Here is a 13,075-nt window from a genome sequence, read left to right as displayed (position 1 = left end):
GCCCCGTCCCACCGCCCACGCGCCGCGCGTCTTCCCGCCGTGGCTGCCGCCCATTGGCGGCCCCGACGCTCACTCACTGAGATAGCCAATGAGAGGGGTCCGCGTTAGCCGGTGCGGGGAGCGGGTGGTCGAAGCAACCCCGGAGGGACGGAGATGGGTGGCAGGGCTGGGCCGGGCCTGGGGTGCGGGAATGGCCGGAAGGTGCCATGGGCAGGAGGGAGGCGGAGGTGTGCATGGTGGGAGCAGCCCCGGGAAGAGCGCGGTCAGCTTCCTTCTAGCAGCTTCCCAGGGTCCTGAGGCACTGCCTGTCTCCCGGTGCTGGGGGTGCCGGCTGGAGCCCACGCAGGTCTTCGGGGAGAAGGTCCTGTTTGGTGCCCGAGCTTCTTCTCTGCTGCCTCTAAGTGCAGACATCAGCCTCCAGGACTTGACAGCCTAAACAGTACTGCTGTGAAAACCAAGGCAGGCATCGAGATTTGAAAAATAAACTGTTTGCAAGTCACAAGCGTGCATGTGAAAGCGGGTATCAGCCTGGTTGCATCTGCTGTAGGCCAAGGAAATAATTATAGGGGGAGGGGAGTGCTAGTGAACGCTGATACAAGCGGTGTTAAAGCCTGGATAACCTGCTTGCACTCGACAGAGACTTGGGAAGCTTGGGTTCAGCAGCACAATATATGTATGGCTATTTAGTATGAAAAATCAGCAACCTAGTTAAAAAGCTTTAGAAACAGCTGGTCAAAAAGCTGGTTATTTCCATCCTTTTCAGTGATGGCACATTGCAGGAGGGTACTAGAGCTTGGGCTGTGTTGTTGGTGGGCATAGATCTGTCCAAAAGCTTTGAAGAGCTAGGATTCAATGGTTAAGTGAGCTGTGAATTTTTTTAGTGTAGGTAGTAGCTGAGCTTAATGTACCACTGAAATAGTTTTCCAGCAGTTGGATCCACACCCATTGCTTCAGAAGTAGCACTTTTCAGTACGATTAAGTCCTGCTTTTTAAGAGTATGAAATTGCTAGCACTGTAGTGAGGACAGGCAGCCATTTTCACTCTCAAGTTGTTTCAGAAGTGGAGGAACAGGGACACATGAATACAAGTTTTAATCAGAATAGCTACAAAGTAACCAACATCTTCTCATTTCCATCTATAAAAGGCAGACTGCTGAGCAAGCAGGTTCAAGTCTGTTCCTAGATACTCCTAAAGCAAAGGGGAGCTGCTTTGCTGATCAGCCTTCCCACGGGAATAAGTATTTTTCTTAAATTGCTCTTAAGTTCCACCAATATGATGAAAAAAGCAAACATGACACCTTGGGACACTGTTGAGTCGTTATCATGACATTAACTCCAGGTAAAATCCTCAACACCAGAAATAATAGAATGATAGTTTTATGACATGTAAGTTGGAAGAGAAAATTAATAAGTGGGGATGTGTGGCTAATAGAAGGAACAGCATAGAGGTAGTGTGTTTTATTTTTCGTCAGTGTCATGCAACAGTAAGTTGAATGGCTGTGCTTAATACTTCTATAGCACCAAGAAGGATGTATTAAAGTATGTATTGCCAAGTAAGAAGCTTTTAATGCAGATCTTTACTGACTCAGTAAATTCCTAGTGAGTTTCTACAGGAAATGATTGTACACCAGAAGCAATTCTACATTTTTATGTGTGTTCTGGAAAAACACGTAAGATTGTGCTGATAAAACCTGCACCAAGATAAATATTAGTAGAGTGATGAATAATGATGAAAACAGAACAATACAGGGTATTTGATAAATGCCTTCAGACAAAATGTATTAAAAGTTTTAATAAGTTCACATAGGGCTTTACTATCTCAGTGAAGACAGTACTTGAATGGAGTCTCTGAAAGAAGATTTAGGTGCTATTTCGCCATTGCAGCATGAACTTCTGTGGTGTTACTGGTAAAAAAACCCTCTCGTGACTCATGGCTACGTAAAAAGGGGAATAATGGGAAGATACTTTATCTGGAGAGGTTAATGACACAAGTTATTGAGTCTATATTTAAAAACGTACAGGTAATTGCAGGGACAGGATTAGAAGGGACTTTCAGATTTCCAAGGTCAGCACACTGGTACAGCAGGGGTCGTTCCGTACATGAGTCCATGAGACCTCATGGGTGCCTGCAGGGAAGCTGGCTGATACAAAACCCACGAATATTTACCAGAGAAAGGTAATACAGTATTTGAAGAACACTTGTACAGAACAGACTGCGAGAAGATTAATGTTATAAATGTAAATGTGAGGAATAATCTTGTATTCCACATTCCAGGGATCTTGCCTGGTTCCTGCCCTGTCAGATGAGTAGGAGGTGCATAACACACATAGATTCTGGCTTTACAAGTACTTTCTGACTCCAAAACTCAGAAATGGTTGAGTGTTCTTGGAATGCAGTTTACAGTAAAGCAAGCTTCGCCTGAAGTAGCATTTTTCATTTATGTTAATAACAGGTATTTAACCTTAGTGGCCTGTAATTACCGGAAGGCAGCAGACAGAAGCGTTTACTGCAGACAGCTTTTACGGCAGGAGAAGCCTTAGAACTAGTAAAAAGTGATGGGAACAAGGAACAACTGTCTTGGAGGTGTCCCCGGGTCCATTTCTCTGTTTTCTTCAGCTTGACCAGCCTACTTGCAAATGCAGTAAGTCTTAAACCTTCTAACATGAAGTACCTAACACGGCTTGACAGCACAGAAACAGCATTTTGAGCAGCTAATAAAATATTCAGCGTCTTTGTGACAGATGCACTAGAACATCCTGAATTAAAAGAACAAAATACACAAAACCATTTAAACCAGTAAGTTTTTGGGGAAACAACATGATGCCTGGTGGGGAGGAGACCATACCTCAGACCACAGGATCCAGGTGATTAACATTACTTCAGTTTGCTTCTCTTTTGTGCTAAACTTAGAAGTTCAGCCTTCATGAATCTCTGGGATGACTAAGTTGTGTATGGTTGTACAGAAGGCCAGACTGCCTGTCACTTTGCAAGTCACCTTGGGATTATCAGTAAAAGACAAGTGTAATACATACCAAATGTTATGGAAGCCCAGTAAGCTTCTTGTCATTTTTCAGTTTAATGGCTGGCTTATTTTATTTGACCAGTGTGGCAAGGAGAAAAAGCTATTGTAATAAAGTAAGCATAGCTGTCTTTCTTTAAGAAAAATGGTCTGATTTAAATGTATCACATATAGGTTGACCTGTTGTATAGAAAGGCCTTAGAGCTCACTGTGAATTTCTATGAGCACAGCTTGTTTGCAGTGAACCTCAGTCCTGCAGCTTGAATTCCCACTATGCCTATCCTGAGAAAGAACCAAGGGAAACGTTGCAACCAAGGAAGATTGCAACAAATTCTGGTTAGATGCTAGTAAAAAAATTTTCATTTTGAGAATGGCTGAGCATTGGAGCACAGAAATTTTGGAACCTCCATCCCTGGAGCTATTAAAACACAGCTGAATATGACCCTGAGCAATCAAACTTTGTCTCTGAGGACCACCTCCAGTGGTCCTAACTAGCTCTCAGAAGGCCTGTCCCTGCATCTGCCCTGTGCAGTGCACACAGCATTGCTAGAGTAGTTAAAGCTGTTGTTTTTTTTTTTTTTTTATGACAAAGAGTATTTCTGTACAAGGCTTTCTGGTGAGGTAAGCTTTTACCATGCAAGGGTTTTTCTTTATAGCTCTGCATAGTTCTACACATCTAATCACCATAACTCTGCTAGACAAGCACTGCATGTGTATGCACAGCATCTTCTGCTCAATAAAGTCAAAACATCAGCCCACTGAAAAGCTAAGAGCCAGCACCACAGACCTGAGTTAACATTCCTGTTAGATTGTTTTAAGGGAATGTAAATAAGTTAAAAGAAAATCAAGTGATATCTAGTTGTCCCTGAAGGGCTGCAGATACATAAATCTTGTTACAAACATGTATTTCTGCAGAAATCTGTGTTCTTAGCATCTCATTTGCAGCTTATGAGTCTGCCTCAGCTCCCCCTCTTTGTGTCTTGCTTAGTAAGTCACTGAATATAGAAACCTGTTTCCTTTAGCTTCTCTGGGCTATATTGGTTCTCTTTTGCCCCTGGGAAGGGGAGTTCACCTTAAAACCCTGATAAGCACATCTCATAAGGGCAGCCTGGCTTTGCTTGTGTTATATTGGAGCTTTTGGAAATGTTGATTTTAAAGGTTAATTAAGAAGAGTAAAAGGTGGAACAAGACTAAGAGAAAGCAGATATTGAGAGAGTTGAAAAACGCCACCGTGTATGTACACCAAGGGAAACTGTAAAAAGGGAAAAATACCAAACGTGGCAGTGGAGGGGAGTATTTCAGATGTTTTATAGAAGTAGATCTCTACTAGCTTGTTTGTATGGGGGTGTGGAAGCCCAGTTTGGCTGGAAAGGGGAGCCTGCACACCAAACCAGCTCCAGCAGTCCTTTTATCCCTGAGGGTGCTGGCTGACAGAGCAGGGTGCTATGGCACTGTCCTGCTCCTCTCTTTTCAATGTGATCAGTTCAGGCTGGCAGAGCACTCCAGCAGAGTATTTCTGCACAATGCCAGGCTCTATTTCTGGCTGGCCAGCAAGGCTGCATATTTGTTGTGATTGACTGCCCTGCTTTGCCTTATCCTGAAGGCATGGGCTTTTCCACATGGCTCATCTACTGCACTGGCAGGAACATATAGCATACAGGACACTATAAAAAATTATGAAAGTGAAGGGAAACTCGGACTAAAAAAAATTATCATCAGGACTAAACAATGTGAGTCATCATTTTAAATACATAGTCTGAATATTGGCCATCAGGCTGGCAACAGTACAGACAAGGTCACAATAAACCAGAAATGTATTCTGCTAGAACCAGTATCCAGAAGAAAGTGCATTGGTGGTATCTACAGGCAGTATTATTCTTGAAGAAGCTGCTAAATACAAAGAAGTAAATCAAAGACCTATGGGAAAGATCAGTGAGATTGAGCCTGGGGAACTGCTGACCAGCCTGCCTGGCAGACTGGCTTAAACCTCTTGCACTCTGAGCCATCAAAACCTAGAAATACCTGACCCCACTACAAGCCATGACAACTTTCCCCTGGCTTCAGCAGAGGAAGTTTTTTTGTTCAATTAGTTCTGGTAAACAGCAAATGTAAAGCAAAGATAAAGGCACTATATGAATTGGAAAAGCTGAGCTGGTTTCTGCTCCGACATGACTCCAGGAGAAGGAGACATGACTCAGATGAAGAATAATGATTAAAAATTGTAATTTACTGCCTCACTAGCAATGCATTGATACATTACAGATTAATGTGGTGGTAAGGAGGCATTCTGTGTAACCTTGTGAAGTTTTATTTTAACTTACAGTAAAAATGAAGGAGTAAATTTATGAGTGGCATGGATAGAGTGATAGGTTACAGATGGGTTCCTATGGGTTCCTACTTTTTCCTCTGGGTAGTTAAACTGTTGAACTACTTGCTGCAGGATTTTTGAAAGGTAAAAATTTAAAGGGATTAGAAACGTAACTGGACAAATTCTGGAAAGAAAAGCCACCCATGGCTAGTTAGCCATGAACTCTTGTCTTGGAATGTCCCGTAACCACCAAATGGTGGTGGCTGAGGCTGTGCTGGGAAAATGTATCTATTTTTGCTGTTATTAGCTTCTTCCAAGGTACAGTGCTGAATAACTTTTTGGCCTGCTTTCATATTGCTGTTTTATGTTGTCAAATCATTACCTATTTTTCACTAAGAAGTTGATTATTTTGGGGAAGGGGTTGGAAAAAGCTTGTGTAGGGCAGCTACTACCAGGCTTATTTGCTCTTCTGCAATTTCTTAGCCCGAGTTGCTACTGGGCAACAGAAATTCCCTCATTAGCTGCATTTATTTGTGCCACGACTATAACAACAAGAAAAAAGAACTGTTTTGCTAACTCCCACCCCTAACCAATAGACTGGAATTGTTTTAGAGAAGGCCTCAAGGTGACAGAGGTTTAGAAAGATGAGCTGGAATGACCAATTTCCTAAGTAACAAGTAAATGCTGCATAGGTAGGTGAAAATAGATAATATATCTGTATAGTAAATATAGCCAGGTGATGAAGGAAGTTTTTAGCTGGAGTGTGTTGAAGCAGAAGGAGAGATGGGAAGAAATTAAGGACCAGTTCATGAAAGCTGTATGTTGGAAGAGTAGCTGAGAGTGGCCATACGTGGGGTTGGCCCCTGATGCCAAAGGTTTTCACTGTGGTAGAGAGGGAGGCAGAAAGGCAGAAATCCCAATTCCACCTGCCCTTCAGCTGTCTTTATACTCCTCTATCTCAGCACTGGTGCAGGGTATGGCCCTAATGAATTAGGACTTCTTGCGAGGTATCAGCTAATGCAGTGAATATCCACTAGATGCCACTGTGCCATTTCTCAGTCTATATAAGACTAGGTGCCCTTTGCAGCCTGGAGCAGAATTATGTTCCTTTCAGTGGCAGCTCTGATGCTTTTAGCTGATGGTGATCTCAGCAGACCATTTGAAAATGTGTGTGAGTGGGTTTGTGTACATATGACCCAATAGAGACTTATGACAACACTGTCACAGAAAAATCAGGATAGGTTATTCATTACTGAGGTAATGCTAACAAGACTAGTTGTTACACAGTAGAAAGCAGCAATGGTTGTTAATTTATAAGAAGTGTGTAATATTTTCTTGTAAATTCTTCTTTGTGCTCAGTTTGAGTTGCCACATGCCTATGTCTGTGAGCTTGGGGACAGTCAATAAAATCCTCAGTCAGGGCTACCAAGAGAGGGCACAAATGCACAAAAGCTGTTATGCACCTAAGCATTATTAAAAAAAAACACCCTATAGATGGCACTTTCTTCCATGTTCCAATGAATTGTTTCCTATTTAACATTGCTTCATGTTACCTCTGTTGTGACATATTACTGCCTTGTGATGTTACTGGTGCTGTTATATGCAACCTCTTTAATTACTGTCAAACCAGAAGATTTTAGTGCGGTTTAGAAAGTTCAGGAAGGAGGGAGAGGTCGGGAAACCATACTCTTCCAAAGCTAAGAGCTTAGGGGTTAAATATTCCTTAGAGAAGATTTAGGGCATTAATTTGCTTTGGAATATTCTTTTCAATTGCCCTATAGATGTAGTTTTGTGCTGACTTTCTCTCTCAGCCTGATCCTAAACCTAATCCTAGAGTGTTTCTCTGTCAGGGCAGCCCAAACCTTCTCCTAGTTACACCATGTCCAAGGAAAGATACTTTCTACAGCCTTTTCTGTCTTCTTCCATCCCTGCTCCAACTGTGGTCTTGCTCTCAGACCTAGTCCTGACCCTAGCAGTAAGATGAGCCATAGACACATTGAGCACAGGCCCTGCTCAATCCAGGGACTAATTATTCCTCAGGTAAGAACTCTAGTAAAGCCAGTGTTTTACTTCAGTGTTAAATTGAGAGGAAGAGAAAGCCCAGAGCTGCAGGAGCAGGGCTGATGGCAGTCTTCTAAAGTGACATCTGGTGTCAGCCCTTGGTTTACTTAGAAAGACACTTTAAAGCTCTTAATAGCTGTAGCTTTATTATCTCTTGGCTCTGAACTGAATCACAAGCCTTGGCTGGACCTTAGACAAGGTACCCAAGCCTTTTCTCTAGCTAAACAGCTGCCATGGGGATATCTTTCTGGAGCTCTGAGCTTTCTCTGGCAGCTCCTTTCCTTCTCCACCCCAGTTGCAGCTCTGGACTGTCTCTGTCTCTGAGCATCCAGCGCTAGAATGGGCCCTTGGCCAAAACCCACTTAGATATGGGGATGAAATCAGCACGTTAGCTCGTGGATCTCTGACAGGAAGACTTTGTAACAGATTTGTGCATGTGTGCACATTTTTTGAGTTCCGGAGAATTGGCAAAACTTCGCAAACTTGCAAACCCCCCTCCCCCCCAAAACAAAACAAAACAAAACAAAATCAAACCCAAACAGTACAGGTTACTCATCAAGGTAATACTTAGATGAGAAATGTAAACGTTATACATTGGAAAACAGAAAAAAAGGCTTGTATCTTGTAAAGGATTTTGTGTCACTCTCCTGCGTGTTCCATTTTGCTTTGAGTCTTGCTGGCCCCATGCATATCTTTGTGAGTGTATGGACAGTGAGGGCTACAGTGCACGCACATGTCTGTATGGAAACTCCATGTATGTTTCATACTGTGACAAAGACAAGATGTGACAGATACAGAATTTCTGAGGGAAGATGCTAAAATGAAACAGCAGCCAGTTTCACTTGTTTCCTTCCAGTACAAAACCATTTATATATAGACAATTGGGTGTTAATAACATCGCAATTTGCAGAAGACTCATGGAAAGAGAGGCTGAGCATAAGTGAGGTTGCAAGACAACTCAGAACCACCATGAAAGCTTGTTTTGCAGTTCACCGGCCTGGTCCTGTGATGGCCAGAAGCTGGTCATCCTAGATGTATATGCATATTTCTTACTACTGTGTTTTATTTAGTATTCAAATAACTCGATGTATACTATATGACCAGAACTAGCTGTGGTCTTAACTCAGTGCTCCTCCTCTTAACAGGTGGAATCCAGTCTTTCTCTGGAGTGATGCCCTTTATTTTTAAAATATTGGTTCAGTTTTCTTTCTGCAGTTTTTCATTTGAGTGACAAATGAGTGACAAGCAAGAAATCAAAGCACCTTATCTCCAGACACCAGCTGGTACTCAACTGATGGCATTTAGAAGTATGAGAAATCTGTATTAAGCATCTGAAAAGGCATGCATTTTCATCATTATGTTTGGATCCTGCTGGATTCTAGGTTTTGCGGTGCCACGTTTTTCCCTGCCAGAGTTTACAAGTCTGCAGACTAAATGATCTTCTTTTTTTCTCACTCAGTCTGTTATTGTTACTAATTAAAACATGTCATCCATGAGAAAACTAATTTTCACTACTGTACAGAGCAGCAGGCTGAGGAAAAGGTATTTGCTAGGAGATCAGAGCTGTGGCAGCTGTCTATTCAAATGGATGGACTCAAGACCCCCTCCCTGTGCCCTATTTTAGGTATTCTCTGAGATAGAAGTTAGAGAATTATTTGGGCCAAGAGAATATTGATTATGAATGCCTGTGGTCAGGTGGAGGCATGGTGTTTTTTACCAGGTACCCATCTTGGACCATAGAAAAGAAACTTGAAATCTTTAAATTTAACTAATATATTCCTTTGAATACTTTTTTTTATTGCAGCAAATCAAAATATGTTGTAATTTGATGCATTTCAAAAATTCTTGATTAGTTTGACTCATAAGCTGAGTCAATGGCACACGAATAGGTATCTTTACTATAGGACATTACAGGGAAGTGGGGATTGTGTGGGGAATGTGATCTTTTCTCAACTGCTGCTACTGCAGGATTGCCCAAGTTCAGTCTGAACCTGCTGTTCCTTGCAATACTCTGAAAGAGCTGGCAGATGGTGCTGCTTACCTTTCATATTTTATCACTGTACTCGGTACTATTAGAACAGTTTGTTCACACAGGTGTTGTATGTTGAGAATGGAAATCAAGGGAGGAGGAGAGAGTAAAAAGGAATGAACAGGAGTGAGTCTTACAGTCTTACAGTGCTTAAGATTTTGATCAAGAATAATGTAAGTAAGATTAGCTGGAGCTAACATGACAACTTATGTTGTTTGCTAACATTAAAATTGAAACTCACATGTGCAAAATTAGACATATGGTGTCATATTTTTAACTCATAAGTTGATGTAGCCATAAACTTTAGGGTAAGAAAGGTTCATTCTGCCAGTCTAGGCTGACTTAAGGAAATGACACATTACATTTTTTGCACTGAATATTACAGTACTTCTGTATAAGAAAAAGCTCACATTGCCTCATGTTACATAACATCATTGTAAGAAATAATGCTGCACTGTTGTAGAAACAATATTCTAAAGCTCAAACGCAGATGTTATATGGAGGGAAAGGTTATTTTATTTACAAAAAAAGCTAGTTTCTCCCATCATCATACCTTCCTGATCTCAAGTACCAAGACGTATGTGTTCAAATAGGCTGTCCAGCATTTGGGTGTCTAGAAGGTGATCTAGTGGATCAGGTGGACAAGGTGGTCTGGGCTATATTTCTTCTGGTGAAGAATTCTAGAGAAGACTCTGATTACTGAGTACCTGTCGTATCTCCTGGGTTCTCCTTAGGCTGATGACCATTTGATAGTTTTGGATAAGCTTTTTTGCAGCCATAGAAGCTGATGGTGACTTTGATCCTTTGCCTTAACATCCCATTGCATCTCACTCATTAGAATCTATCTACCTATGGTCCTTTGCCTCTTTATGAGGGCATTTTAAGGGTTCAGCTCTGTTAAAATTCCAGAGTGGTTGAGGTTAGAAGGGACCTCTGAAGCTTGTCTAGTCCAATACCCTTGCTCAAAGCAGGTTTAACTGAATCAGGTTGCTTAAGAACTTGTCAAGTTGGGGTTTGGTTATTTCCAAGAGTGGAAGCTCTACAACTACCGTTATTGGCCACCCCTTAAATGGTAAAGTTTAAACATTTTTCTTTTATTTATTTTAAATGGAGTTAAATGTTCCTTATCTTATCACCATCATCTTGTAATGTCTCGAGTCTTTGTTTCAGTCTTGATGTAGGCTGTCCTTTGTTCTTAGGCTCTCATTTTTTTAACTCAACCTGAATGTGAATCATGCGGAAGCTGTTGGTAGATATGCTATGATCTTGATGACGTGTTAATCTAGGTGCCATCAACATATGCTGTTATTACACCTCTACTTTTTCCATGTGTTCTGATGCATCCACATTCAGACATTTCCTTTGTTTCTCACCTTGAACCCATCCTACTGTTTCTGTTACAAATCTTAACATCATTGATGTCATACAGGGACACTATTTAAATAAGGCAAATGTTAGTACAGAGTCACCAGGTACAAGGGAAATGGACATACCAGGGTAAGACGTTTTCCTTGTGACCCAACTTAGAGAAACAGACCTAATTTCAGAGAACAGGGCAATATTTCAAATCAAAAACCACAAGTTCTCATGACAGCTCAATCTATGAGAGAGAAATAATTTAGAAGGCTAGTTTAAATAATTAGGAGGTTAATTTAGGGGGATGACTATGAGGGGGAATGCAAGAACATGTCCTTGCAACACCGCTTAAAGTTCATAAAATCACAGAATGGTCTGGGTTTGAGTTAGAAGGTCCCTAGGCAGGGACACCTTCCACTAGACCAGGTTGCTCAAAGCCTCGTCCAGCCTGAGTGGACACAGCCATGGGTGGGGCAGCCACAACTTCTCTGGGCAACCTGTGCCAGTGCCTCACCACCCTCATAGTGAAGAATTTCTTCCTAATCTAAATCTACCCTGCATCAGTTTAAGGCCATTGCCCCTTCTCCTACTTAGCCTTTGCAGGTGTCTCATGGGAAATGAACAGGATGATCACTCTAGCTGGCCAAACACAGTTCAATATCCAAGTATGTTTTATTAGGGGGCAAGGTATAATTTGGGCAAACCGTGAGGAAGCAGAGACGGGGCGCCTGACCCAGGCTAGCCAAGGAGGTATTCCATACCACAGCACGTCATGCCTGGGGTGGGGGGTAACTGGGGGTTACCCGGAAGGACACGGGCTTCCGGGTGGGACTCCTTTCTTGGCCGGTGGTATCGTATTCTCTTCCCTTGTTATTTTCTCTTATCATTGTTGTCGTTGGTGGTAGCGGTGGTGATTTGTGTTGTACATTGGTTGCTGGACTGTTCTTGTCTCAACCCGTGGGAGTTGCACTCTTTTGATCCTCCTCCCCGTTCCTCTGGGAGTGGGGAAGGGGAGAGCTCCGGGGCGGGGGGGACGACACCCTCGACTGCTCTCAGCCTGGCACCACTCACTGGGAGTGAGTGAACAAGTTGCCTGACTGGGTTTAAACCACGACAGTTCTTTTTGGCGCCCAACGTGGGGCACGAGGGGTTGAGATAACGACAGATCTGACTGGATTAATAGTCACTCGTCACAATGCTGATTTATTGGCTCTCAAGGTTGTTTCTCTTGATCTCACAGTTTCAGTATATCGTATCTTACTTCCATCCGGTATTTGCTGTATTAGCGTTTTTCAAGTGTGGGGCTTGGGCTAAGGTTTTTGTCTCATTGTACTTTATGGTAATGACTTGTAATACAATAGAATCATTGATCATGAAACTGATCTGGCTTATGTTCCCAGTGTGGTCACCACCTTTATACTTTGGGAGGTATATAATAGAAGTGCTTAGCAATTACACATCTTTTTTCTCCTTCTCAGGTGCTCAACCTGTGAAGGAGACATCCTTTTATCCTCCCAGTCCTGCCCCCAGACCGTTTACATTTGAGAGTTTTGAAGTTTTTGAATGGCCTTTTAATGCTGTTGAGACTTGTTTGCTGATCGTGATGGGAATCACCATGCTGGCACGCATACAGAGTGTGTTTTGCCCACGACTGATTTCAAGAGTTAAGCAGAGTCAGGTTTGGGTCTTGTCTGGGGTCAAACGACGATGTAGGAGGACCAAGAGATTTTCCCTGAGTCTGGACAGCCATGAGTGGCAGGGTGTGTGGGATAGTATGGGCAAGTATCTAGGTCAGTGGGCCCCTCCAGTACTTTGGAATTCCACTACCGAACAACTGCAAAATCCAGAATAATTAGTAAAACACTTAAATGAGGTGTGTGGTCATTCTGGCCATACCAGAGATGGACAAATCATGGCAACGTGCTGGGGCTTAGCTTATGCTTACAGGGCCTTGTTCAACACTATCCAGCACCTTCAAAAGGAAAAGAATGTCTGCGGATCTGAGGGCAAAGCAACAGTCAGCGCAGCTACTCCAGCTCCAGGCACAGCAGCTTCACCACCCCCAGCAACAAGTACAGTCGCTACTCAAACTTTGGCTGCAATGAACAGCGCAGCTACCCCAGCGGCAAGTACAGCAGCTGCTCAAACTTCAACTGCAACAGACAGCCCGGCTACCCCAGCTCCAAGCACAGCAGCTACACCACCCCCAGCAACAAGTACAGTTGCTACTCAAACCACAGTGATAATCACTGCAGCCAAACCAGAGGACCAATTCGTACCAATATCGGTTGCCCCTGTACGC

The sequence above is a fragment of the Pezoporus wallicus genome, unplaced genomic scaffold (genome assembly GCF_028554395.1).
Source record: "Pezoporus wallicus isolate ANWC-B61680 ecotype Strahan unplaced genomic scaffold, APGP_CSIRO_Pwel_v1 contig_161, whole genome shotgun sequence".
In the NCBI taxonomy this organism is placed as follows: domain Eukaryota; kingdom Metazoa; phylum Chordata; class Aves; order Psittaciformes; family Psittacidae; genus Pezoporus; species Pezoporus wallicus.
This window is presented reverse-complemented; position numbering follows the sequence as displayed.